At 46.4% G+C, this 25124-nt stretch overlaps 1 long non-coding RNA gene across 1 annotated transcript; it reads right to left on the minus strand.

Annotated features, from left to right (window-relative positions):
- Positions 1-176: 176 nt before the first annotated feature.
- On the minus strand, positions 177-25105 carry LOC116969043. Its single transcript, XR_004410597.1, has 2 exons — positions 24978-25105; positions 177-311 (listed from the first exon to the last, which is right to left on the minus strand). It is a non-coding gene; the product is annotated as an uncharacterized LOC116969043 (long non-coding RNA).
- Between the last annotated feature and the right edge of the window lie 19 nt (positions 25106-25124).

Genomic DNA, 25124 nt, shown 5'->3' on the forward strand with positions numbered 1-25124 from the left:
GCCCTTGCCGAACTGGGTACAGGTGTAGGGGTGCTCGCCGGTGTGGGTGCGCTGGTGCGGGTGAAGCCCTTGCCGCAGTCGCTGCAGGTGTAAGGTCGCTCCCTTGTGCGCAAGCGCCTGTGCACCTTCAGTTCCGATGACGACTTGAAGCCTTTGCCACAGTCAGAGCAGGCGAAGGGCCTCCACGGAAGTTCAGCCCCTCGAAGCTCAGCCCACACACTGAGCAGATGGGGGCTCACCGGCACTCTGGCCGCCCTCAATGGCTGCCCTCACATCCCCGTCTCTCGGTCCACAGCAACGGCTCCTAAACTCTGCAGGAGTGGAACACAGAGGGTGAATAAGCTGGCAAACATGACATTACTAACACATGAACTCTATTAGTGCTTGAAGGGGTGTGGGGAGGGCGAGGGAAGGGGGGCGGGGGGTGAGAGGGTTGAGAGGGGAGAGGGGAGCGGGGGGAGTGAGATAAAGATGTGAGGGTGACATGCATCATGGGAAGAACGTCACAGAGTGCTGCAGTAACTCAGTACCAAGAGCAGTATAGGAGCAGGGAGGTTCTACTGCAGTTGTACAGGGTCTTGGTGAGACCACACCTGGAGTATTGCGTACAGTTTTGGTCTCCAACTCTGAGGAAAGACATTCTTGCCATAGAGGGAGTACAGAGAAGGCTCACCAGACTGATTCCTGGGATGGCAGGACTTTCACATGAAGAAAGACTGGATAGACTCGGCTAGTATTCGCTAGAATTTAGAAGATTGAGGGGGATCTTATAGAAACCTACAACATTCTTAAGGGGTTGAACAGGCTAGATGCTGGAAGATTGTTCCCGATGTTGGGGAAGTCCAGGACAAGGGGTCACAGTTTAAGGATTAAGGGTAATCTTTTAGGACCGGGATGAGAAAAACATTTTCACACAGAGACTGGTGAATCTGTGGAATTCTCTGCCACAGAAGGTAGTTGAGGCCAGTTCATTGGCTATATTTAAGAGGGAGTTAGATGTGGCCCTTGTGGCTAAAGGGATCAGGGAGTATGGAGATTAGGCAGGTACGGGATACTGAGTTGGATGATCAGCCATGATCATATTGAATGGCGGTGCAGGCTCGAAGGGCCGAATGGCCTACTCCTGCACCTAATTTCTATGTTTCTATGTTTCTGCGAGTTTGGTAACTAGCTTGGAGGGGATGATAGTATTTTTTGATTTTTTAATTTTTTATTTATTAGAAGTAAGTACAATACAGTGGTACATTTTTTCAGGTGCCGAATATATGTTGGCATGATACATATTCTGTACAACTTCATTTTATATATTTTTTTACGGAGAGAAATGAGAGAAAGATTGATAAAAATGTGTAGTGTGTATAAAAAAAGAAAGAGATAGTGAGTAAAAGAAGTAATAAAGAAGGAGCAAGACAGAGATTAACAGGCGATAGGAGATGAGTTCTTATATTGTTTTATATTTCACCCAGACCTGAAACAGTTGGTTTTTACGATACTATTGCACCACATGAATCCAAAAAGTCAATAAATGGAGCAACTCGTTAAGAATTGGTCTTGTTTATCTATTAGGAGGAGTCGCATTTCTTCCAGGTGTGCTGTGTCCAACATATTTCTAATCCACATTTTAAGAGTTGTATTTTTCCAAAATTTATGTATACGTTTTTTTGCTATTATTAACCAATAATGAAAAAATGAATTTTGGCATATGTTTAATTTATTCCCGTCTTCCATTACTCGGGGGGATGATAGTATTAAATGCCGAGCTGTAATCAATGAGTAACAGCCTGACATATGAGATTTTGTTGTCCAAGTGGTCCAGAGTGGAGTGGAGGGCCAGCAAGATAGCATCCACCGTTGATCTGTTGTGGCGGTAAGCGAACTGCAGTGGGTCCAGGTTTTTGTCGAGGTAGGAGTTGATTTGCGCCATGATCAACCTCTCGAAGCACTTCATCACCACAGGCGTTAGTGCCACTGGTCGATAGTCATTGAGACACGTCACCTTACTCTTCTTGGGCACTGGTATAATTGATGCCCTTTTGAAGCAGGTGGGAACCTCAGACCTCAGTAGTGAAAGGTTGAAAATGTCCTTAAAAACTCCAGCCAGTTGGTCCGCATAGATTTTTAGAACACAACCAGGTATACCATCAGGTCCAGGTGCTTTTCGAGGTTTACCCCTCTGAAGGATTTCCTGACATCGGCCTCTGTGACTGAGACTGAAATGCCATCACAGTGAATGGGGGATCGGGAAGGCACATCAGTATTATCCCTATCAAAGCATGCGTAAAACTCATTGAGCTCATCAGGGAGTGATGTTTCGCCGACATTCGAGCTGCCTCCTGATTTCGCCTTGTTGGAGGTGATTGCATTCAGGCCCCGCCACAGCTGCCGAACATCTGTCTAATCCTCTAGCTTGGAGCAGAAGTCCCTTTTGGCTTTTTTGATGGCCTTACCAAGGTCGTATCTGGACTTCTTGTAGGTCACTGTATCATCCGACGTGAATGCTCGGTGTCTGGACTTCAGAAGAGGGCGGATCTCAAAGTTCATCCAAGGTTTCTGATTGGGAAACACTCGGAAGGTTTTTGTTGGGATGCAGTCCTCCACACATTTCTTAATGAAGTCTGTAACGACTGTGGCGTATTCGTTCAAGTCTGCTGCCGAGTCCCTGAACATTTCCCAGTCTACAGACTACAAACAGTCCTGGAGTTGTTCCTCTGCCCCCCCCCCCCCACCGACCAGCTCTGTACTGTACTCACCTCTGCGCTCTTTAATTGCTGCCTGTAGGCAGGAAGAAGCAGCACCGCGGTATGATCGGATTTACCCAAGTGAGGGGGCGAGGGATAGAACGATAGGCATTCTTGATGTTGGTGTAGCAGTGGTCGAGTGTGTTTGGTCCTCTGGGGCAGCAGGAGACATGTTGGTGGAAGTTAGGGAGTGATTTCTTTAAGTTTGCCTTATTGAAGTCCCCAGCAATAGTGGCAAATGCCTCGGGGTAAGACGTCTGGTGTTTGTTGACCACGGCGTGCAGCTCCTCCAGTGCCAGACGGACGTCTGCATGGGGTGGGATGTAGACCGCGATCAGGATGATGGAGGTGAATTCCCTCAGGAGGTAGAAGGGACGGCACTTCACCGCCAGATGTTCGAGGTGTGGAGAGCAGGAGTTGGATAGGACTGCCACGTCGGAGCAGCACGCAGAGTTGACCATGAGGCAGACGCCCTCCCCTCTCCCTTTCCCAGATGCCTGCGTATGGTGCATACGGTGGATGGAGAACCCTTCAGGCTGGACCGCTGCGTCTGGTGAGCTGGGGGTGAGCCATGTCTCTGTGAAACAGAACACAGAGCATTCCCTCAGCTCCCTTTGATAAAGCAGTCTTGCCCTTAAGTCCTCCACTTTATTTTCAAGGGACTGTACATTGGCCAGTAGGATAGTAGGGAGAGGGGGCCGATGGCCCCTGCGCTTCATTCTGACCTGAAGTCCTGCCTGTCTGCCACATTTCCAGACACAATGGAGGCTTCCCCTTTGTTTCCAGGTACTGTGCTTGCTGTACCTGCTGTTTCTGCGAACCTGCGCTGGAACGGGGATTCCTTCACAGACGGCAGCTCCAGCTACATCAACGTAGGCAGCTGCAGCTCCTGCTTCATTGTTCCTGGAAGATCCAGCCCATCGGCTCTGGACGTCATCCCGGGGTTTCAAGGTACAGTACCTGTGATCCTCAGTCGGGTCGGGAGCTCCTCAGTCGCGTCTCCAATCCTGTGTTTGGTAGGCCTCACGGTTGTGTTGTAGGCACCGAGCCTGTGTTATAGGCTCCAGGCCTAGGTTCTGGGCTTCCAAGTCGGTGATGTGGGCCCCAGGCTTGTGTTAAGAGTCTCCGGGCCTATGTTGTGGGCTTTGGCGATAGATAGATAGATAGATAGATAGATAGATAGATAGATAGATAGATAGATAGATAGAGAGATAGAGAGATAGATAGATAGAGAGATAGAGAGATAGAGAGATAGATAGATAGATAGATAGATAGATAGATAGATAGATAGATAGATAGATAGATAGATAGATAATTTATTGCCACACAACCATGGGTGGTGGAAATTTGGGTTGTCAGCAGCAGTACAATAATAAAGAACACACAATACAACTGTAACACAAACATTTGGCCAGTCCTCCTCCATTTCCCCCCGTGTACAGGACCAGAGTCCAGTCAGTCCAGGATTGGCTCTTCCTCACCGGAGACCGCGGCTTTAGATTGTTGTAGGCCGCAGGCCGGCGGTCGAGATTTAAAGTCCCCGCCGCAGCCAGAAGCACCGTAGACTGCAGGGCCGGCGGTCGATGTTCCCCTCCAGGGGTGATGGTAAGTCCATGCCGGCCCCGCGGTAGAAGTTGGCCGCGGGCCGGCAGTGATGGCTTCTTCTTCCCCCGGGTCCCCCACGAGGGATCCCGGGCTGTAGACGCCGCACCAGCTGGAGCTCTGCAGACCGCGGCTTCAGACCGCGGCTTCAGGCTGCCGGCTGCCCCGGCCAGCGAAACGGAGCGCTCCCCTCCAGCGAGCCCCAGCGAGGGTCGCCCGCTCCACGCCGAGAGTCTACGCTGCGCCCGCCGCTGAAGCACCGGGCGCGTCTCCGGGAAAGGCCGCGTCGATCTTTGATGTCAGGCCACGGGGGAGGCGACCTGGAAAAAGTCGCCTCTCCATGGAGGAGGCGACCGAAGCGGTTTCCCCCTTACCCCTCCACACCACACAAAACACACGAAGAAACACAAAATACACACTTTAAAACATACTAAAAAAAAAAAAAAGCCCCATCTCTCTCTCCCTCCCTCTTCCCCTTCTCTCTTCCCCCTCTTTCTCACTCCCCCTCTCTATCTCCCTGCCCCCTCTCTTCCTGCCCCCTCTCTCCCTGCCCCCTCTCTCTCTCCCCTTCTCTCTCCCCCTTCTCTCTCTCTCCCCCTCTCTCTCCTCACGCTCCCCTCTTTCTCTCTCCCCTCTTTCTCACCCCTCTCTCTCTCTTCCCCCTCTCTCTCCATCCATTCATCCTGATCCGAAACGCCACCACAATGCCGGAGAAGATCACGATCATCAAGTTTATTCAGAGCTCCTGTGGATTTGGAAGCAACAGCAACAGCAACAGCGAGAAGCAGGAGAAAACACTGATTGGCTCTAGCCCGAGTGGGAGGAGAGTTAGAAGTGAGTCAGAGGGGGAAAGCAGTTGAAAAGGAGAGGCAAAGCACAGGCAGACTTTACTCAGAGCTCCTGTGGATTTGGAAGCAACAGCAACAAAGAGAAGCTGGAGAAAAGACTGATTGGCTCTAGCCCAAGTGGGAGGAGAGTTAGAAGTGAGTCAGATGGGGAAAACAGTTGAAAACTGAGGAATTTGGTTTGTAAATTAGGCAATTTATCAGTCAATATAAGCAAGACGGCTCTTAGGGAGCGGCAGTGAGGGAGCGGCCTTGTGAGGGAAGTGCCCTGAGAAAAAACAGTCAGTCTTTGGCTCGAGAGTCTTCGGTGAGGAGGCTACGCAAAACGCTGGAGAGGGAGAGACGAAAGAAGGAGATGTCAAGCAAGCTGATTCAGTGTGATGCTTGCAGTATGTGGGAGGTCAAGGACACTGCTAGTGCCTCTGGCTGCTACAAATGTGAGAAGTGCATCCAGATACAGCTCCTGAAGGACCGTGTTGGGGAACTGGAGAAGCAAGTGGATGACCTCAGGTTCGTCCGAGAAACTGAGTCGTTCCTCGTCAAGTCCTACAGTAAGATTGTTACACCTAAGGTGCTGGAAGAGAGAAGGTGGGTGATGGTGAGAAAGGGAGGGAACATGGAATACAAACGTCCCCGCGTGTTGTACCTCTTGTGAACAGGTTCACCCACTTAGAAGATGTCGGGACAGAATACGTTATCACACTGAGCGGCGGACTGGCTTGCGAAGCAAATGGGGTTGTTGAGCCAAAACCAAAGAGGCCAACGTCAGGCAACGCCATTGTAGTGGGAGACTCCATTGTGAGAGGTACGGACAGGGGTTTCTGCGGCAACAGACGGGATTCGAGGATAGTGTGCTGCCTTCCTGGTGCCAGAATCCAGGATGTCACGGACAGAGTGCAGAAAATCCTCAAGGGTGAAGGTGAACAGCCGGAAGTGGTAGTGCATGTCGGCACAAACGATGTCGGAAAGAAGGGGATGAATATTCTGCAGCGTGACTTTAGAGAACTCGGAAAAATGCTGAAAATCGGGGCCTCCAGGGTTGTTATCTCCGGTTTGCTTCCAGTTCCTCGTGCTGGCGAGAGCAGGAACAGGGAGATACGGGACCTGAATGTGTGGCTGAGGAACCGATGCACGGGGCAGGGATTTAGATTCTTAGATCACTGGGATCTGTTTTGGAGTAAGGGGGAACTGTACAAAAGGGACGGATTGCATCTTAACAGGAGGAGGACCAGCATTCTGGCAGGCAGGTTTGCCACTGCTACACGGGTGGTTTTAATCTGAATAAGGGGGCTGGGGTGTCAAATGGGATAGTCGAGGATGGAGTTAAAGGGAAAGAGTTTCTTAAATGTGTGAGCGGAGAGAGAGAGGGGTGTAAAATGAGGGTAGAAGCAATAGGTAGCAAGGTGAAAAGTAAAAGTGGAAGGCCGACAAATCCAGGGCAAAAATCATAAAGGGCCACTTTTCAACATAAGTGTATAAGGGGTAAGAGTGTTGTAAAAACAAGCCTGAAGGCTTTGTGTCTCAATGCAAGGAGCATTCGTAATAAGGTGGATGAGTTGAATGTGCAGATAGCTATTAATGACTATGATATAGTTGGGATCATGGAGACATGGCTCCAGGATGACCAAGGCTGGGAGCTGAACATCCAGGGATATTCAATATTCAGTCCAGCAGAGGAGGACAAAGGGCTTAATTAGGAAAGGGAAAATAGATTATGAAAGAAAACTGGCAGGGAACATAAAAACTGACAGCAAAAGTTTTTATAAATATGTGAATAGAAAAAGATTAGTTAAAACAAATGTAGGTCCCTTGCAGTCAGAAACAGGTAAATTGATCATGGGAAACAAGGACATGGCAGACCAATTGAATAACTACTTTGGTTCAGTCTTCACCAGGGAATATATAAATAATCTGCCGGAAATAGCAGGGGACCAGAGGTCAAATGAGATGGAGGAACTGAGTGAAATCCAGGTTAGCCGGGAAATGGTGTTAGGTAAATTGAATGGATTAAAGGCCGATAAATCCCCAGGGCCAGATAGGCTGCATCCTGAGTACTTAAGGAAGTAGCCCCAGAAATAGTGGATGCATCAGTGATAATTTTTCAATACTCTTTAGATTCTGGAGTAGTTCCTAAGGATTGGAGGGTAGCTAATGTAACCACACTGTTTTAAAAGGGAGGCAGAGAGGAAACGAGGAATTACAGACCAGGTAGTCTAACATCGGTAGTGGTGAAACTGCTAGTCAGTTATTAAAGATGGGATAGCAGCACATTTGGAAAGTGGTGAAATCATTGAACAAAGTCAGCATATGGAGTTATGAAAGGTAAATCATGTCAGACGAATCTTATAGAATTTTTCGAGGATGTAACTAGTAGAGTGGGTAAGGGAGAACCCAGTGGATGTGTTATATTTGGACTTTCAGAAGGCTTTCGACAAGGTCCCACACAAGAGATTAGTATACAAACTTAAAGCACACGGTATTTGGGGTTTAGTATTGATGTGGATAGAGAACTAGCTGGCAGACAGGAAGCAAGGAGTAGGAGTAATCGGGTCCTTTTCAGAATGGCAGACAGTGACCAGTGGGGTACCCCAAGGCTCTGTGCCGGGACCCCAGCTATTTACAATATATATTAATGATTTGGACGAGGGAATTGAATGCAACATCTCCAAGTTTGCGAATGACAGGAAGCTGGGGGGCAGAGTTAGCTGTGAGGAAGATGCTAGGAGGCTGCAAGGTGACTTGGATAGGTTAGGTGAGTGTGAAAATGCATGGCAGATGCAGTATAATGTGGATAAATTTGAGGTTATCCTCTTTGGTGGCAAATAAAGGAAAGTAGACTATTATATGAATGGTGGGCGATTAGGAAAAGGGGAGATGCAACAAGACCTGGGTGTCATGGTACACCAGTCATTGAAAGTAGGCATGCAGGTGCAGCAGGCAGTGAAGAAAGAGAATGGTATGTTAGCATTCATAGCAAAAGGATTTGAGTATAGGAGCAGGGAGGTTCTACTGCAGTTGTACAGGGCGTTGGTGAGACCACACTTGGAGTATTACGTGCAGTTTTGGTCTCCTAATCTGAGGAAATACATTCTTGCCACAGAGAAGGTTCACCAGACTGATTCCTGGGATGTCAGGACTTTCATATGAAGAAAGACTGGATAGACTCGGCTTGAACTCGCTAGAATTTAGAAGATTGAGGGGGGATCTTATAGAAACTTATAAAATTCTTAAGGGGTTGGACAGGTTAGATGCAGGAAGATTGTTCTCGATGTTGGGGAAGTCCAGAACAAGGAGTCACAGTTTAAGTATAAGGCGGAAATCTTTTTGGACCGAGATGAGAAAAACATTTTTTCACACTAAAATGGTGAATCTCTGGAATTCTCTGCCACAGAAGGTAGTTGAGGCCAGTTCATTGGCTATATTTAAGATGGAGTTAGATGTGGCCCTTGTGGCTAAAGGGATCAGGGGGTCTGGAGAGAAGGCAGGTACAGGATACTGAGTTGGATGATCAGCCATAATCATATTGAATGGCGGTGCAGGCTCGAAGGGCCGAATGGCCTACTCCTGCACCTAATTTCTATGTTTCTTCACTGTACCATTTCCAGTTTGATGACATATTTCCTATAACATGGTGCCCAGAACTGAACACAATACTCTGAATGCGGCCTCATCTTCTTATGCAACTGCAACATGACCTCCCAACTTCTATACTCGGCCTCACCCGCTGAGTTACCTAGCACTCTGTGAAACATCACAGAACAGGGCAAGATTAGCAGTGTTTGCTGATGATACAGAAGTGAGTGGTTTTGCAGATTGTGAAGATGGTTGTGAAAGATTGCAGCAGGATCTGGATCAATTAGCCAAGTGGGTAGAGGAATGGTTGATGGTTGCATGGTTTCTTGAAGGTCGAGTCGCAGGTACATCAGGTGGTCAAAATGTATTTTGGCACTTTGGCCTTCATCAGTCAGAGTATTGAGTATAGAAGTTGGGAGGTCATGTTGCAGTTGTATAAGACGTTCGTTAGACCGCATTTAGAATATTGTGTTCAGTTCTGGGCACCATATTATTGGAAAGATGTCAAACTGGAAAGAGTACAGAGATTTATGAGGATGTTGCCAGGACTAGGGGGTGTGAGCTATGGGGAGAGGTTGCGTAGGTTGGGACTCTATTACATGGAGCGCAGGAGGATGAGGGGAAATCTTATAGAGGTGTACAAAACCATGAGAGGAATCGATTGGGTAGATGCACAGTCTTTTGCCCAGAATAGGGGAATCGAGGACCAGAGAACATAGGTTTAAGGTGAAGGAGAAAAGATTTAATAGCAATCCGAGGGGTAACATTTTCACACAAAGGGTGGTGGGTGTATGTAACAAGCTGCCAAGAGGAGGTAGTTGAGGTTGGGGCTATCCCATCGTTTAAGACACAGTTAGGCAGGTACATGGATAGGACAGGTTTGGAGGGATATGGACCAAACGCAGGTAAGTGGAACTAGTGCAGCTGGGACATTGTTAGCCGGTGTGGGCAAGTTGGGCCAAAGGACCTGTTTCCACACTGTCACTCTATGACTCTATCCATGTTCTCCAGATATGCTGCCTGACCCGCTGTGGCAGATTGTGCTTCCTCAGCTGCCGTAGGAAGTACATCCTCTGTTGTGCCTTTTTGACTTTGGTCCCCTCCACAAGGTCATTTGAGATTATGGTTCCCAGCAACTAAAAAGACTCCACAGATGTGACTGTGGTGTTGTTGATGGTGAGTGGGGTGAGGGGAAGGGGAGCTCTCCTAAAGTCTACAATCAATTCCACTGTCTTACGAGCATTGTGCTCCAGGTTGTTGCGATGGCACCAGGACGCCAACTGTGACACTTGCTATCTGTAGGCAGATTGCTACCCATCCTGGATCAGTCCAATCAGGGTTGTGTCATCTGCAAACTCGAGAAGCTTGACAGAGGTGTCTGTGGAGGTACCGTCGTTGGTGTAGAGTAGAGGTGAGTACGCAACCCTGCGATGCTCCTATGCTGACGTTTGCGGATCTGAGATGTGCTTTCCCAGCCTCACATGCTGCTTCCTGTCTGTCAGGAAGATGGTGATCCACCGACAGAGGGGTTCAGGCACAGTTAACTCGGAAAGTTTGGAGTGTAGTAGTTCGGGCACAATGGTGTTGATTGCAGAGCTAATATAAACAAACAAAATCCTCGCAGAGGTCCCCTGGCGGTCTAGGTGCTGGAGGATGAAGTGCAGGCCCAGATTGACTGCATCATCCACCGATCTATTGGCCCAATATGGAAACTGCAGCGAGTCCAGCAGGGGGGTTGTGATATTTTTCAGCTTTGCCAGCACAAGCCTTTCAAGGGTCTTCGTGACTACAGAAGTCAGTGCGACAGGCCTGTAGTCATTAAGACAAGTAATCCTTGCCTTTTTGGGTATAGGGCCAACAGTGGAGAATTTGAAGCAGGTAGGGACAGTACATGTTTGCAGGGACTGGTTAAAAATGTCTGAGATTTCCGGCTATTCTGTCTTCTGAAAAGCCTCTCCACCACCTCTATTTTTATTGTTGATGAAGTGATGTTGTTCAGCAAGGAGGGTGTGGGTAATTGGATGTGAAGTGGTGATTGGAGTGGGGTGGGTGTAGAAGGGCCCAGTCTTTGCAGACTGAGGTCAGGCTGTGAGTGTGTGTGAAGTCTTGGCTGGGGTGGGAAAGGGTCCAGTCTTTTTATACTTTTCATAGTCTTGCCTGAAATAGGTGTGAAGTGGTGAATGGAAAGTAGAGGGTGCAGGGTCAATTCTTTGCAGACTGGGGTCTGTCTGTGTTTGTTGGGAGGGGATACCAGGGTTACGTTTCTGATATTCAAACCTGCAGTAAAACTCATTCAGGTTGTTGGTTCGCTGACGATTGTCCAAAGAGCAGGGGTCTTTCCTCTCATAGCTGGTAATTTCTTGCATGCCCTTCCAAACTGAAGAAGAGTCACTAGCTGAGAACTTGCTCCTCAACTTCTCAGATTACATTTCCTTGGCAACTGATTCCTCTTCTCAGCTCTTTATCGATTAGGCTACCTTTTAACTCTGTAAAGATGAGGCTATCGGCTTGACGCATATTTGCACCCCCCCCCCACGATCTCGAAATGGAAATGTTACATCTGTATATGATGATCCCATTAAAATGTATATTTATGTCACAAACTGGAATTCATATTTTTCGGTATTGTTATCAAGGAAAAGAAAGGAGTTCCATTTGTTTTATATTATTTGATATTGTTTAATATTATTCATATGGAGGATTGCGCTCCAGATTTTTTTTTCCTCGGGATTTTTTCTTACTGTGGGAAAGAAACCCCCTTTCTTGCACCCTCCGTGCAAGCGCATCAAACGCACCCCTCCTTCGGACGGCCATGCTCTTTCCCCCCCCCCCTCTCTCCCTCCCCTGCAGTCTCTTCCCCTCTCTTTCTCTCCCTCTCCATCCACTCAACCTGATCCGAAATGTCACCACAATTCCAGGGAAGATCACGAACATCAAGAGAAGACCGCATAATAAGGCAAGAAAGGCGATTTTTCGACGATGCGCGGCGGAAACGGCCAGTTTCTCGCCCTCCAATTTTTAAAATCAGAGATACAGCTCGGAAACATGCCCTTCGTCCCACCGAGTCTGTGCTGACTAGCGATCGCCCGTTCACACACTAGTTTAATTTGGAAAAACTGCGCGGAAACTCAACTAAATACATTTCCTGCCTAATGTGGATTTCCTTCAGTTCCTCCGTCACCCCAGAGTCTCTGGCCACTAGTACAGCAGGAAGATTGTTTGTGTCCTCCTTAGTGAAGATGGATCCAAAGTACCTGTTCATCTGCCATTTCCTTGTTCCCCATAATAAATTCCGTTAGCCCGAAGAACATAATCTTACTCTCTCTTGAAAACATCCAGTGAATTGGCCTTTACTGCCTTCTGTAGCAGAGAATTCCATTATTCTCCGAGTCGCGTCCTCGCCCCCCTCCTCGCAGCCTACCACCTGGATTTGGAGCGGCCTTTCCTGCCGGGGACCCGGACGAGAGGTTCAGCAGCGGTGGCGCAGCGCTGGATACATCACGGTGCGGGCGATTGCTTACCTGGATCGCCGTTGTAGCTCCGGAGTGCGGGCGCCGCTGACTTCAACATCGCGGGGACCTGGGGCCCTTTGCCGAGGGCCGCCAGCATTGAATATCCGACCGGCGCGGCCTGCTGACTTTGGGAGCCGCGGACTCCAGTAGGAGGTGGCCAATTCGGATGTCCAAGTCGCTGAGGATGTCCTCCAGTCCCGACGTGTGATTTCTATCACCCTGGCGAGCGGGCTTGAACATCGGGCCGCCCGTAGCGGAGACATAGGTTGTTTGGGAGCCCCACGACCACGGGAGGAAAACTGAGGAGGATGACTGAATTTTGGAGCCTTCCCTCACATTGGGAAACTTTGATCCCGCTGTGTGGGGATGTCTGTGTTAAAGATTATTGTGTTCTGTGCACTTTATTATTCGTATGGCTGTGTGGCGACCACACATTTCACTGGACCAATTGGTACAAGTGACAAATAAATGTATCTTGTATCTTGGCTATTCTGTTACGTCATTGGAGATATTGGAGAGATCACCGGGTGGGGGATGAGAGAGAGAGAGGGGGAGAGAGAGGGGGATGAGAGAGGGAGAGAGAGGGGGGAAGAGAAAGGGGGAGAGAGGGAGGGGAGAGAAGGCGAGAGCAGGAGAGAGAGAGGGGGACCGTAAGAGAGGGTAAGAGAGAGACAGAGTGGGAGAGAGAGAGGAAGACGAGAGAGAGGGGGAGAGCAAGAAAGGAGGGAGCGAGGGAGGGGAGAGAGGGAGGGAAGAGAAAGTGAGAAAGAGAGAGGGGGAGAGCAAGAGAGAGGGGGGGGGGACTGAGAGAGAGGGGAAGAGAGAGTGAGAAAGAGGGAGAGACAGAGAGAGAGAGAGGGGGAAAAGGGGGGGAGAGAGAGGGACATTTAACACAATCATGCTTTATTTTTGCTTTAATAATGCATTTCATCGTCTAATTGCCGATTTTTGACATAAAAAGCTTCACTCTAAAACATTTAGATGCAAGCTTAAATACACAAATATATTATATCTGTCGCTAAGCAACCACAAAAATATCTCACAATAATGCTCTTTGGTTCAGGCGTTTGGTATGTAGGTGTCGGCTCAGTGTTTTAGGTCCCAGGCCTGTGTTCCGGCCTTTGCCAGAATTACTGGGCTTCCAGGCCTGTGTTAAAGGGAAAGATAGTAAAGGGATGGTAAATTACTCCAGAATTAACGGGAAAGGAAGCTCACAAAGGGATAGGAGAGTATGGCCAAGTGTAATAGGGATCGATGTGAAAGGTGAGATGCGTAAGGAATTAAAAGTATTGTATATTAATTTCTCGAAGTATAAGAAGTAAAGTAGATGAGCTTGAGGCTCAGTTAGAGGTTGGAAGATATGTCATTGTGGGGATTACTGAGACATGGCTGCAGAAGGATCGGGCCTGGGAACTTAATATTCAGGGTTATACATCCTATAGAAAGGACAGGCAGGTGGGCAGAGGAGGGGGGTAGCTGTGCTGGTGAGGGATGGAATTCAGTCCCTTGCGAGGGAAGATATAGGGACTGACAAGGTGGAGTCACTGTGGATTGAGTTGAGGAATTGTAAAGGCAAGAAGACACTAATTGGTGTTATTTACTGACCCCCAAATAGTAGCCCGGATGTAGGGTGTAAGTTGCAGCAGGAGTTAAAACTGGCATGTAACAAAGGTAATGCCACTGTGGTGATGGGGGATTTCAATATGCAGGTAGACTGGGAAAATCAGGTTGGTTCAGGACCCCAAGAAAGAGAGTTTGTAGAATGCCTCCGAGATGGATTCTTAGAGCAGCTTGTAATGGAGCCGACCAGAGAAAAGGCAATTCTGGATTTAGTGTTGTGCAATGAACCAGATATGACAAGAGAACTCGAGGTAAAGGAACCGCTTGGACGTAGTGATCAAAATATGATTAGTTTTAATCTGCAATTTGAGAAGGAAAACGTTAAATTGGAAGTGTCAGTGATGAGTGGAACAAAGGGGAGTATAAAGGCATGAGAGGGGAGCTGGCCAATGTAGACTACAAAGGGATCCTAGCAGGAATGACTGTGGAACAGCAATGGCAGGAATTTCTGGGCATAATCCGGAAGACGCAGGATCACAATTCCAAAAAGGAAGAAAGATTCTACGGGGAGTAGGAGGGAACCGTGGCTGACAAGAGAAGTTAGGAATAGAATAAAACTAAAAGAAAAGATGTATAACACAGCAAAGAGTAGCCGGAAGCCGGAGGATTGGGAAACTTTCATAGGACAACAGAAGGAAACAAAACGGGCAATACGGGCTGAAAAGATGAAGTACGAAGGGAAGCTGGCCAGGAATATAAAGAAGGACAGTAAAAGGTTTTTTAGATATGATAAGGGAAAAAAGTAGCAAAGTCAAACGTGGGTCCCTTGAACGCAGACAATGGTGAAATTATTATGGGCAACAAGGAAATGGCAGAAGAGTTGAAAAGGTACTTCGGATCTGTCTTCACTAAGGAAGACACAAACAATCTCCCAGATGTACTGGAGGACAGAGGATCTAAGGGGGTAGAGGAACTGAAATAAATTTTCATTAGGCGAGAAATAGTATTGGGTAGGGTGATGGAACTGAAGGATGATAAATCCCCTGGGCCTGATGGTCTGCATCCCAGGATCCTCAGGGTGGTGGCTCTAGAAATAATGGACGCATTGGTGATCATTTTCCAATGTTCAATAGATTCAGGATCAGTTCCTGTGGATTGGAGGATAGCTTATGTTATCCCATTTTTCAAAAAAGGAGCGAGAGAGAAAATGGGGAATTACAGACCAGTTAGCCTGACTTCGGTGGTGGGAAAGATGCTGGAGTCAATTATTAAAGAGGTAATAATGGGGTATTTGGATAGCAGTAAAAGGATTAGTCCAAGTCAACATGGATTTATGAAAGGGAAATCATGCTTGACTAATCTTCTGGAATTTTTTGAGGATGTGACAAGTAAAATGGATGAAGGTGTGCCAGTGGATGTAGTGTACCTAGACTTTCAGAAAGCCTTTGATATGGTCCCGCACTGGGAGACTGGTGACTAAAATTAGAGCACATGGTATTGGGGGTAGGGTGTTGACATGGATAGAAAATTGGTTGGCAGACCGGAAGCAAAGAGTAGGAGTGAACTGTTCAAAAGGGAACTGCAGATGCTGGAATATCGAAGGTACACAAAATTGCTGGGGAAACTCAGCGGGTGCAGCAGCATCTATGGAGCTTTGCTCCATAGATGCTGCTGCACCCGCTGAGTTTCCCCAGCAATTTTGTGTACCTCCAGTAGGAGTGAACTGGTCCTTTTCAGAATGGCAGGCAGTGGCGAGTGGAGTGCCGCAATGCTCGGTGTTGGGGCTGCAACCGTTTACCATATATATTAATGATTTGGAAGAGGGAATTAGGAGCAACACCAGCAAGTTTGTGGATGACACAAAGCTGGGTGGCAGTGTGAACTGTGAAGAGGATGTTAGGAGGTTGCAGGGTGACCTGGACAGGTTGAGTGAGTGGGCAGATGCGTGGCAGATGCAATATAATATTGATAAATGTGAGGTTATCCACTTTGGCGGCAAAAACAAGGGGACAGATTATTATCTCAATGGGGTTAGGTTAGGTAAGGGGGAGGTACAGCGAGACCTGGGTGTCCTTGTACACCGGTCACTGAAAGTTGGTGTGCAGGTACAGCAAGAAAGCTAATGGAATGTTGGCCTTCATAACAAGAGGATTTCAGTATAGGAGTAAAGAGGTTCTTCTGCAGTTGTATAGGGCTCTGGTGAGACCACATCTGGAGTATTGTGCTCAGTTTTAGTCTCCTAATTTGAGGAAGGAAATCCTTGTGATTGAGGCACTGCAGCGTAGATTCACGAGATTGTTCCCTGGGATGGCGGGACTGTCAAATGAGGAAAGATTGAAAAGACTAGGCTTGTATTCATTGGAGTTTAGAAGGATGAGGGGGTTTCTTATAGAAACATATAAAATTATAAAAGGACTGGACAAGCTAGATGCAGGAAAAATGTTCCCAATGTTGGGCGAGTCCAGAACCAGGGGCCACAGTCTTAGAATAAAGGGGAGGTCATTTAAGGCTGAGGTGAGAAAAAACTTTTTCACCCAGAGAGTTGTGAATTTGTGGAATTCCCTGCCACTGAGGGCAGTGGAGGCCAAATCACTGGATGGATTTAAGAGAGTTAGATAGAGCTCTCGGGGCTAGTGGAGTCAAGGGATATGGGGAGAAGGCAGGCAAGGGTTATTGATAGGGAACGATCAGCCATGATCACCATGAAAGGCGGTGCTGGCTCAAAGGGCTGAATGGCCTGCTCCTGCACCTACTTTCTATGTTTCTATGTGTTTCGTAGGCATCAAGGCTGTTTTACGGACTCTGGGCCTGTTTTGTGGGCTCAGTCCTGTATTTTAGACCCCAGGCCTGTGTTGTGGGCTTTGGCCTGGAAATTCTGAGCCTGTGTTTCATAGGCCCCAGATCAGTATTATATGCTGCAGGCTTGTGTTTTATGCCTTGGCCGAACACGTGGTCTTTGGTTTACATTATGGGCCTCCAAGCCTGTTTGTAGGCCTCAGGGTTGTGTTGTATGCTCCAAGCCTGTGTTATAGGCTCCAGGCCTAAGCTTTGGGCTTTTTAGCCTGTGTTGTGGACTTTGGCCTATATTCTGGACCTCAGAGCCTGTGTTTTGTATGCCTCATGCAATGTTACAGGCCTGGGCCTAAGCTCTTGGATTTGGCCTAAATTATGGGCCTCAGAGCCTGGCATGTAAATGCCTATTGGACTCAGGGTCCTGTTGCTAGAGAAGGCCTAGTCTGTTGTCAAGGAATACCTACTGCCAACAGGCTTATCTTGCGAAGGAAGTTCTACTGACATCAGGCTCCCGTTGCTAACATGCACACCAACATCTTTTATATGGGCTTTAGGAGTATAAAGAATGTAGAAAGAATCTTAAGAAAGAAATTAGAAAAGCTAAAAGAAGATATGAGGTTGGTTTGGCAAGTAAGGTGAAAGTAAATCCAAAGGGTTTCTACAGCTATATTAATAGCAAAAGGATAACGAGGGATAAAATTGTTCCATTAGAGAGTCAGAGTGGACAGCTATCTGCAGAGCCAAAAGAGGTGGGGGAGATATTGAATTATTTATTTTCTTCGGTATTCACCAAGGAGAAGGATATTGAATTATGTGAGGTAAGGGAAACAAGTAGAGTAGCTATGGAAACTATGAGATTCAAAGAAGAGGAAGTACTGACACTTTTGAGAAATATAAAAGTGGATAAGTCTCCAGGTCCGGACAGGATATTCCCTAGGACATTGAGGGAAGTTAGTGTAGAAATAGCAGGGGCTATGACAGAAATATTTCAAATGTCATTAGAAACGGGAATAGTGCCGGAGGATTGGCGTACTGCGCATGTTGTTCCATTGTTTAAAAAGGGGTCTAAGAGTAAACCTAGCAATTATAGACCCGTTAGTTTGACGTCAGTGGTGGGCAAATTAATGGAAAAGATACTTAGAGATAATATATATAAGCATCTGGATAAACAGGGACTGATTAGGAACAGTCAACATGGATTTGTGCCTGGAAGGTCATGTTTGACTAATCTTCTTGAATTTTTTGAAGAGGTTACTCGGGAAATTGATGAGGGTAAAGCAGTGGATGTTGTATATGTGGACTTCAGTAAGGCCTTTGACAAGGTTCCTCATGGAATGTTGGTTAAGAAGGTTCAATGGTTGGGTATTAATGGTGGAGTGGCAAGATGGATTCAACAGTGGCTGAATGGGAGATGCCAGAGAGTAATGGTGGATGGTTGTTTGTCAGGTTGGAGGCCAGTGACTAGTGGGGTGCCACAGGGATCTGTGTTGGGTCCACTGTTGTTTGTCATGTACATCAATGATCTGGATGATGGTGTGGTGAATTGGATTAGTAAGTATGCAGATGATATTAAGATAGGTGGGGTTGTGGATAATGAAGTAGATTTTCAAAGTCTACAGAGATATTTATGCCAGTTGGAAGAGTAGGCTGAAAGATGGCAGATGGAGTTTAATGCTGATAAGTGTGAGGTGCTACATCTTGGCAGGACAAATCAAAATAGGACGTACATGGTAAATGGTAGGGAATTGAAGAATGCAGGTGAACAGAGGGATCTGAGAATAACTGTGCACAGTTCCCTGAAAGTGGAATCTCATGTAGATAGGGTGGTAAAGAAAGCTTTTGGTGTGCTGGCCTTTATAAATCAGAGCATTGAGTATAGAAGTTGGGATGTAATGTTAAAATTGTACAAGGCATTGGTGAGGCCAATTCTGGAGTATGGTGTACAATTTTGGTCGCCTAATTATAGGAAGGATGTCAACAAAATAGAGAGAGTACAGGGGAGATTTACTAGAATGTTGCCTGGGTTTCAGCAACTAAGTTATAGAGAAAGGTTGAACAAGTTAGGGCTTTATTCTTTAGAGCGCAGAAGGTTAAGGGGGGACTTGATAGAGGTCTTTAAAATGATGAGAGGGATAGACAGAGTTGACGTGGATAAGCTTTTCCCACTGAGAGTAGGGAAGATTCAAACAAGGGGACATGACTTGAGAATTAAGGGACTGAAGTTTAGGGGTAACATGAGGAGGAACTTATTTACTCAGAGAGTGGTGGCTGTGTGGAATGAGCTTCCAGTGAAGGTGGTGGAGGCAGGTTCGTTTTTATCATTTAAAAATAAATTGGATAGTTATATGGACGTGAAAGGAATGGAGGGTTATGGTCTGAGCGCAGGTATATGGGACTAGGGGAGAATACGTGTTCGGCACGGACTAGAAGGGTCGAGATGGCCTGTTTCCGTGCTGTAATTGTTATATGGTTATATGGTTATTTAGCAGCTCTAACATGATGCATGTCCCATCTAACTCTTGTACTCAATGCTCTGATTGATGATGAAGGTGAGCTAGTTTGACAAACTGCTGCTGCTGCTTCTTCATCACCCCATCTATCCGTCTATCTGTGTGTTAGCGCTTTCAGAGTATTATGCCCTCCCTCTCGGTAAGTTTGTAGACAGCAGCAGCAGGAGCAAAATTGGTGATGTACAGGACTTTAAAAGCAAGCGACTGACTTGCTCTCTGAAATTGCAGCCGGGTCCAGATTAACTGGAAATTTGGGCCAAGGAATAATGGCAGATTGAATTTAACTGGGACAAGAGTAATGGGGAGGTGCAGCGAGACCTGGACGTCCTTGTACACCGGTCACTGAAAGTTGGCTTACAGGTACAGCAAGCAGTGAAGAAAGCTAATGGAAAGTTGGCCTTCATAACAAGAGGATTTCAGTATAGGAGTAAAGAGGTTCTTCTGCAGTTGTATAGGGCTCTGCTGAGACCACATCTGGAGTATTGTGTACAGTTTTGGTCTCCTAATTTGAGGAAGGACATTCTTGTGATTGAGGCAGTGCAGCGTAGGTTCACTAGATTCATCCCTGGGATGGCGGGACTGTCGTATGAGGAAAGATTGAAAAGACTATGCTTGTATTCACTGGAGTTTAGAAGGATGAAGGGACATCTTATAGAAACATATAAAATTATTAAAGGACTGGTCGAGCTAGATGGAGGAAAAATGTTCCCAATGTTGGGCGAGTCCAGAACCAGGGGCCACAGGCATGGGTTATTGGTAGGGGATGATCAGGCATAATCACAATGAATGGCCTCCTCCTGCACCTATTTTCTACGTTTCTATGTAAGAGCAAAGTGGCAAGTTAAATCAGTGCAGCAGCAGCAGGACTTACACTGTAAATGGCAGCAGTGCCCCAGAGAATGTTGTAGGACACAGAGACTGCCAAATAGTACGAGTGCACGGTTGTCTGAAAGCGATAAACAGGGCGATGAAGAAGCAGTTTGTCAAGCTTGCCTTCATCAGTCAGAGCATTGAGTACAAGACTTGGGACAAGAGCTGTACAAAAAATGTCAGTACATTAAAAAAATACAACAAAAGGCTGAGGGGGCGAGAGAGAGAGATGGGAGTGAGGGAGAGGAGAGAGAAGGGGAGAGAATGAGAGAGAATGATTGCATACAAAAATTACATACAAAAGCAGAGTAAATTCTCTCACTCGACATGTGGAGGGAGATGAGGAGGGTTGAGGAAAGCAGATGCCCCCTCCCCCCCACTCTACCCCCTCCCGTTCTCTCTACCCCCCCTCCATCTCTGCCCCCTCCCTCTCTACCCCCTCCTCTCTACTCCCCTCCCTCTCTACCCCCTCCTCTCTACCCCCCTCCGTCTCTACCCCCCTCCATCTCTACCCCCCTCCGTCTCTACCCCCCTCCATCTCTAGCCCCCTCCCTCTCTACCCGCTCCCTCTCTAGGGATTGAAGAGGGAGTGTGAAGAGGACGAGGGGAGTGCTGGGGGATGAGGAGAAATTAGCCGCGTTTGCCTGCGCAGTTGGGGACTATGTGTGAGTGGTGCAATATTGCATTGGGGGAATGGGTGAGTGGTGGAATCTCGCAGCACTTAGCCTGCACAGTAATGCCTCCTTCTTCTACGTCAGAGCAGGAACCAGTCAGCCGCATCTGCGCAGTTGGGAGCTATGGGTGAGTGGTGGAATATTGCATTCGGGACCTTCCTGTGAGACACTGTGCCCCCATCTCCCCCCCCCCCCTCCCCCGCCACCGCGTTGGGGGACGGTACCCAAAGGGTCCCACTTGATGTATTAACCAGATAAAAGTTTCTGGCAGCGGAGATAAGCAATGTTCATCATTGAAGGCTGAAATGGCTTCAAATAATGAGGATTGTTGAAGAATAACCTGAAACAAAATGTAACATTGTTTGCGATCTAAAAAGTATGTTGTGCAATGTGTATAATAATTATCCATTTTCTTCTGCAACATCAGTGACGCTGCATTAGAAAAAGGTGAGTTTTCACTAGGATTTGGCCACAATTGAATCAATGGGTCTTATTTTGTACAGATAATCCATTATTTGTCAGTCATACCTTGCAGTACAAATCATCAGTCTCTTCGTAAAGGCAAGAGTGGGCATGTTGCTATAGAAACTCCTCAGTGGAAAGACCCTTGTAGGAATGGAAACATTTCCTAATCTAATCAAATCCACTTAAACAAATAAAATACAACAGCGGCCACACGATATTGCCAAGTGCAGGAACTATCTTTGAAGTAGTGGGGAGGTGTCCGACTGCCTTACGGCTACAGATATGCATGGAGGCAAGAATAATTTCTTATCATTTCTGGAGATGGTTGGGATTTTCTTTCATTATTGATAGCGCAACCTGTAGGTATGTTAAAATACTTACCTTCAGCGGCGCTGCAATTCTGACACTGGCAGTGTGCGCGATTTTGGTGCCTTTGAGGGGGGGGGGGGGGGGGGGGTTAAAATGGGGGTTTCTCCTACCTTGTCCTGGATTATATTTCGTTGGAGTGCAAGCTTTTGCTGAAGAATCATTCCGACGGGCGTTCTGTGTATTTTTTTTTTAAATCGCCCGACTCGTTCAGCGCTGGAGTAATTTTAAAATCAGCTTCTAAAGCCGTCAACGCCGACAACGGGGACGGATTTCAGGTACGGGACAGGTAAATGAAAGCCGTTTATTTTATGTATAAAAGTGCTCCTTAAGATGCCTTTGATTCACATTTTACATTGCGAAACGGTGATTTCCCCCCCCCCCCCCCCATACGAACCGGCAGTATTTTTCCTGCCGATATGGAGTTTAAATTCACCGCAACCGTAACGTTCCAAATGATCGCGTTCCAGAAAAACCCACTCGCAAGATGATTTAAATGTCCATTAATTTACAGGTATTTAACATTAAATTCCTTCGATTTGGCATATAAATCCATGACAATGAGATATAAAAATTATGTTGTATTGTGAATACTTGTGTGAATGTTATTTGGACACTTAGGCTATTTAAAAATGTTAATCTATTCTTAAGAAATTGATAGATGTTTAGATCTAGTAATTTGAATTTTGTAATTAGCTACAATTAGGTAACTAACTAATATGCTTTAATTTCAAGTCATCTAAGTAAGATTGTTTCATATTTGTTTAAGAATGCTTCAATCTATAACAACTGAAATTTTATTTTAGTTCTCTTAATTTTTAATAAAGTTATGGCCATTTGACTGTCGTCGATCACAACCTTTGTGTTAAGTCAATGGAAAAGCAATAGGGGGGTTGCACGTAAGGTCACTGGGTCATAGGGCTCGGCTCACGGAGCCGCTAAATCCAACTGGAAGACATCCGTCACTTCAGGTATATGTTATTAATGCTAGAAACGCGTACATTCATACTTGTTAAAAACCACCAAAATGTTGGATTTTTGCGCTGAAAAAAATTGTGGGAGTCGGGGTAAGTGTGAGAAACATGTACCCAACTTTAGAATTCCAAACGTGAAGTGAAATTAATGTATAGAGAAGCGAACTGAAGGGACAACAGCAGCTAATGTGCTTGGTAAACATTGAAAATATTGGGAATTATCGTGTTTGCTCACTGCATTTCATCAAGTAAGGCATTATTTGTGTTTTTTCTTGATTCCTTTGGTATCAAAAAATTCTCATACGTGATAAATCTGGTTGTAAATTTTTCTTCAGATGCGTTTTCATTTTGTATGTAAAAACCCACGAGTAGAGAGGGGGTAGAGAGGGAGGGGATTAGAGAGGAGGGGGTAGAGAGGGAGAGGGGCAGAGACGGATGTGTTCCAGTTGGATTTAGCGGCTCCGTGCGTCGAGCCCTATGAAACTTTTAGATGCCAAAGGAATCAAGAAAAAACACAAATAATGCCTTAGTTGATAAAATGCAGTGAGCAAACGTCCAATGTTCGCCAAGCACTCTGGCTGTTGTTGTCCCTTCAGCTCTTGTTTCTATCTACCGTCATTTCTCCTCAGTTTTGGAATTCTGAAGTAGGCTAAATGTCTCACACGCTTATCCTGATTTCCATAATTATTTACAGCGCAAAAATGGTCAATTTCAGCGGGTTTTAACGGGCCCGCTACGCTGGAAACATTGGTAAGTGCCTACCCGCAGTTCATCGCGTGTAATCCACTTGGCGTAGCATAGAAACAGTACGGGTCATGGGTCGTGACCCGACTGCCGTGAAACCTCCCTATAGGGTGATTTCACGAAAGGTCACTGGATCATAAATCCTCACCCACGTGGACGCAAAATTTAACTGGGGTACAAACGTCACTTCTGGTACATGTTATTGATGCTGGAAACGCGTACTTTCACACCCGTTAAAAACCGCGAAAATGGCCGATTTTTGAGCTGTAAATAACTGTGCCAGTCGGGGTGACCGCGAGGCACAGTTATCTTACTTTACAGTCCAGAAGTTAAAGAAAAACGAAGGTAAAGACAAGAGGGAGCTGAAGGGGCAACAACAGCGGAAGTGGTTAGCGGACATTCGCCGTGGAGATATAAAGATAGAAAATATCGGGAATTATCGCGTTTTCTCACTGCATTTCATCAAAAGTAAGGCATTATGTTTTATCTTTATTAATTTGTTATATAGAAAGTTTTAAAAGTGAAAAATCCATCATTAAAATTTCAAAATCTTCCATGGTTCTCGGGTGGGTTTTAACATGCAAAAAGAAAACGCTTCTGAAACTACATTTACCATTTAAATAATCGTAAACCATAAATGCGTTTTGAAATGAATTTTACTCAGATGCAAGCTAAGGAATGGGATAATTGTCAGCTGTTAATTGGATAATAATAATAAAATGGTGGAAGAGACTGACTGTGGTGCCTTCCCACACAGTGGGAAACTTTGATTCTGCCGTGTGGGGATGTTTTATGTCAAACCCTATAGTGAGTTGTGTCCCTTATTTTTATTGTATGGCTGTATGGGAATTTCATTTCACTGTGCCATCTGGCACATGTGATGAATAAATCTATCTTGTATGATGTCCTGATTTTGTCCAATTAACAGCTGACAATTATCCCAGCATCAATAGGGTGATTTCACGAAAGGTCACTGGAGCGTAAATCCCCACTCACGTGACCGAAAATGTTAACTGGGGGACAAGCGTCACTTCCGGTACATGTTAGTGGATGGGAAAACACGCACTTTCACACCCGTTAAAAACATCGAAAACGGCCAGTTTTTAAGCTGCAATTAAGTGAGCCAGTCAGGGTGACCGTGAGGAACAGCTACCTACATTTACAGTCCAAAAAAAAGATAGAAACTAAGGTAAATACAAGAGGGAGCTGAAGGGGCAAAATAAGCGGAAATGCTAGCGGACATTTTCCGTGGAGATTTAAAGTTCCAAAATATCGGGAATTATCGCGTTTGCTCGCCGCATTTCATCAAAAGTAGGGCATTATTGACTTTGTTATCTTTATTCATTTGTTAGATGAAAAGTATTAAAAGTTAGAAATCCGTCAGTAAAATTGCAAAATCGCCCATGGTTCTCGGGTGGGTTTTAACATGCAAAATAAACACGCATCTGAAGCTCCATTTAACATTTAAATAATCGTAAACTCTCAATGCGTTTGGAAATCAATTTTACTCAGATGCAAGCTAAGGAATGGGATAATTCTCAGTTGTTGGACAAAATCAGGAGATTTCATTATTTGCCAGAATATATTTCTCAATGTTTCTTGTTTAAAGCCTGCACAATCACCCAAACTACTTATTTATTTTTATATACTCACTTCACCCCTTTCACAACCTCCAGACTCTCTCTCGCCCCTCCCTCCCTCTGACCCTCTCCCCTTATTCCTGCCTCTCTCTCTCCCCCTCGTTCTCTCACCGTCCAGTGCGGGTCGGCTCCATCTTGGCCGTGACGTCATTTCCGGGCTGAGGCCGCCCCGCTGCTCGACCTGGCAACCTGCGGGGCAACGGCCGGGGCAGCGACTTCATTTCCGGGTTGATGCCCCTCTCTCCCCCTGCGTTGCGC

Source organism: Amblyraja radiata (genome assembly GCF_010909765.2).
Source record: "Amblyraja radiata isolate CabotCenter1 chromosome 42 unlocalized genomic scaffold, sAmbRad1.1.pri SUPER_42_unloc_2, whole genome shotgun sequence".
Lineage (NCBI taxonomy): Eukaryota > Metazoa > Chordata > Chondrichthyes > Rajiformes > Rajidae > Amblyraja > Amblyraja radiata.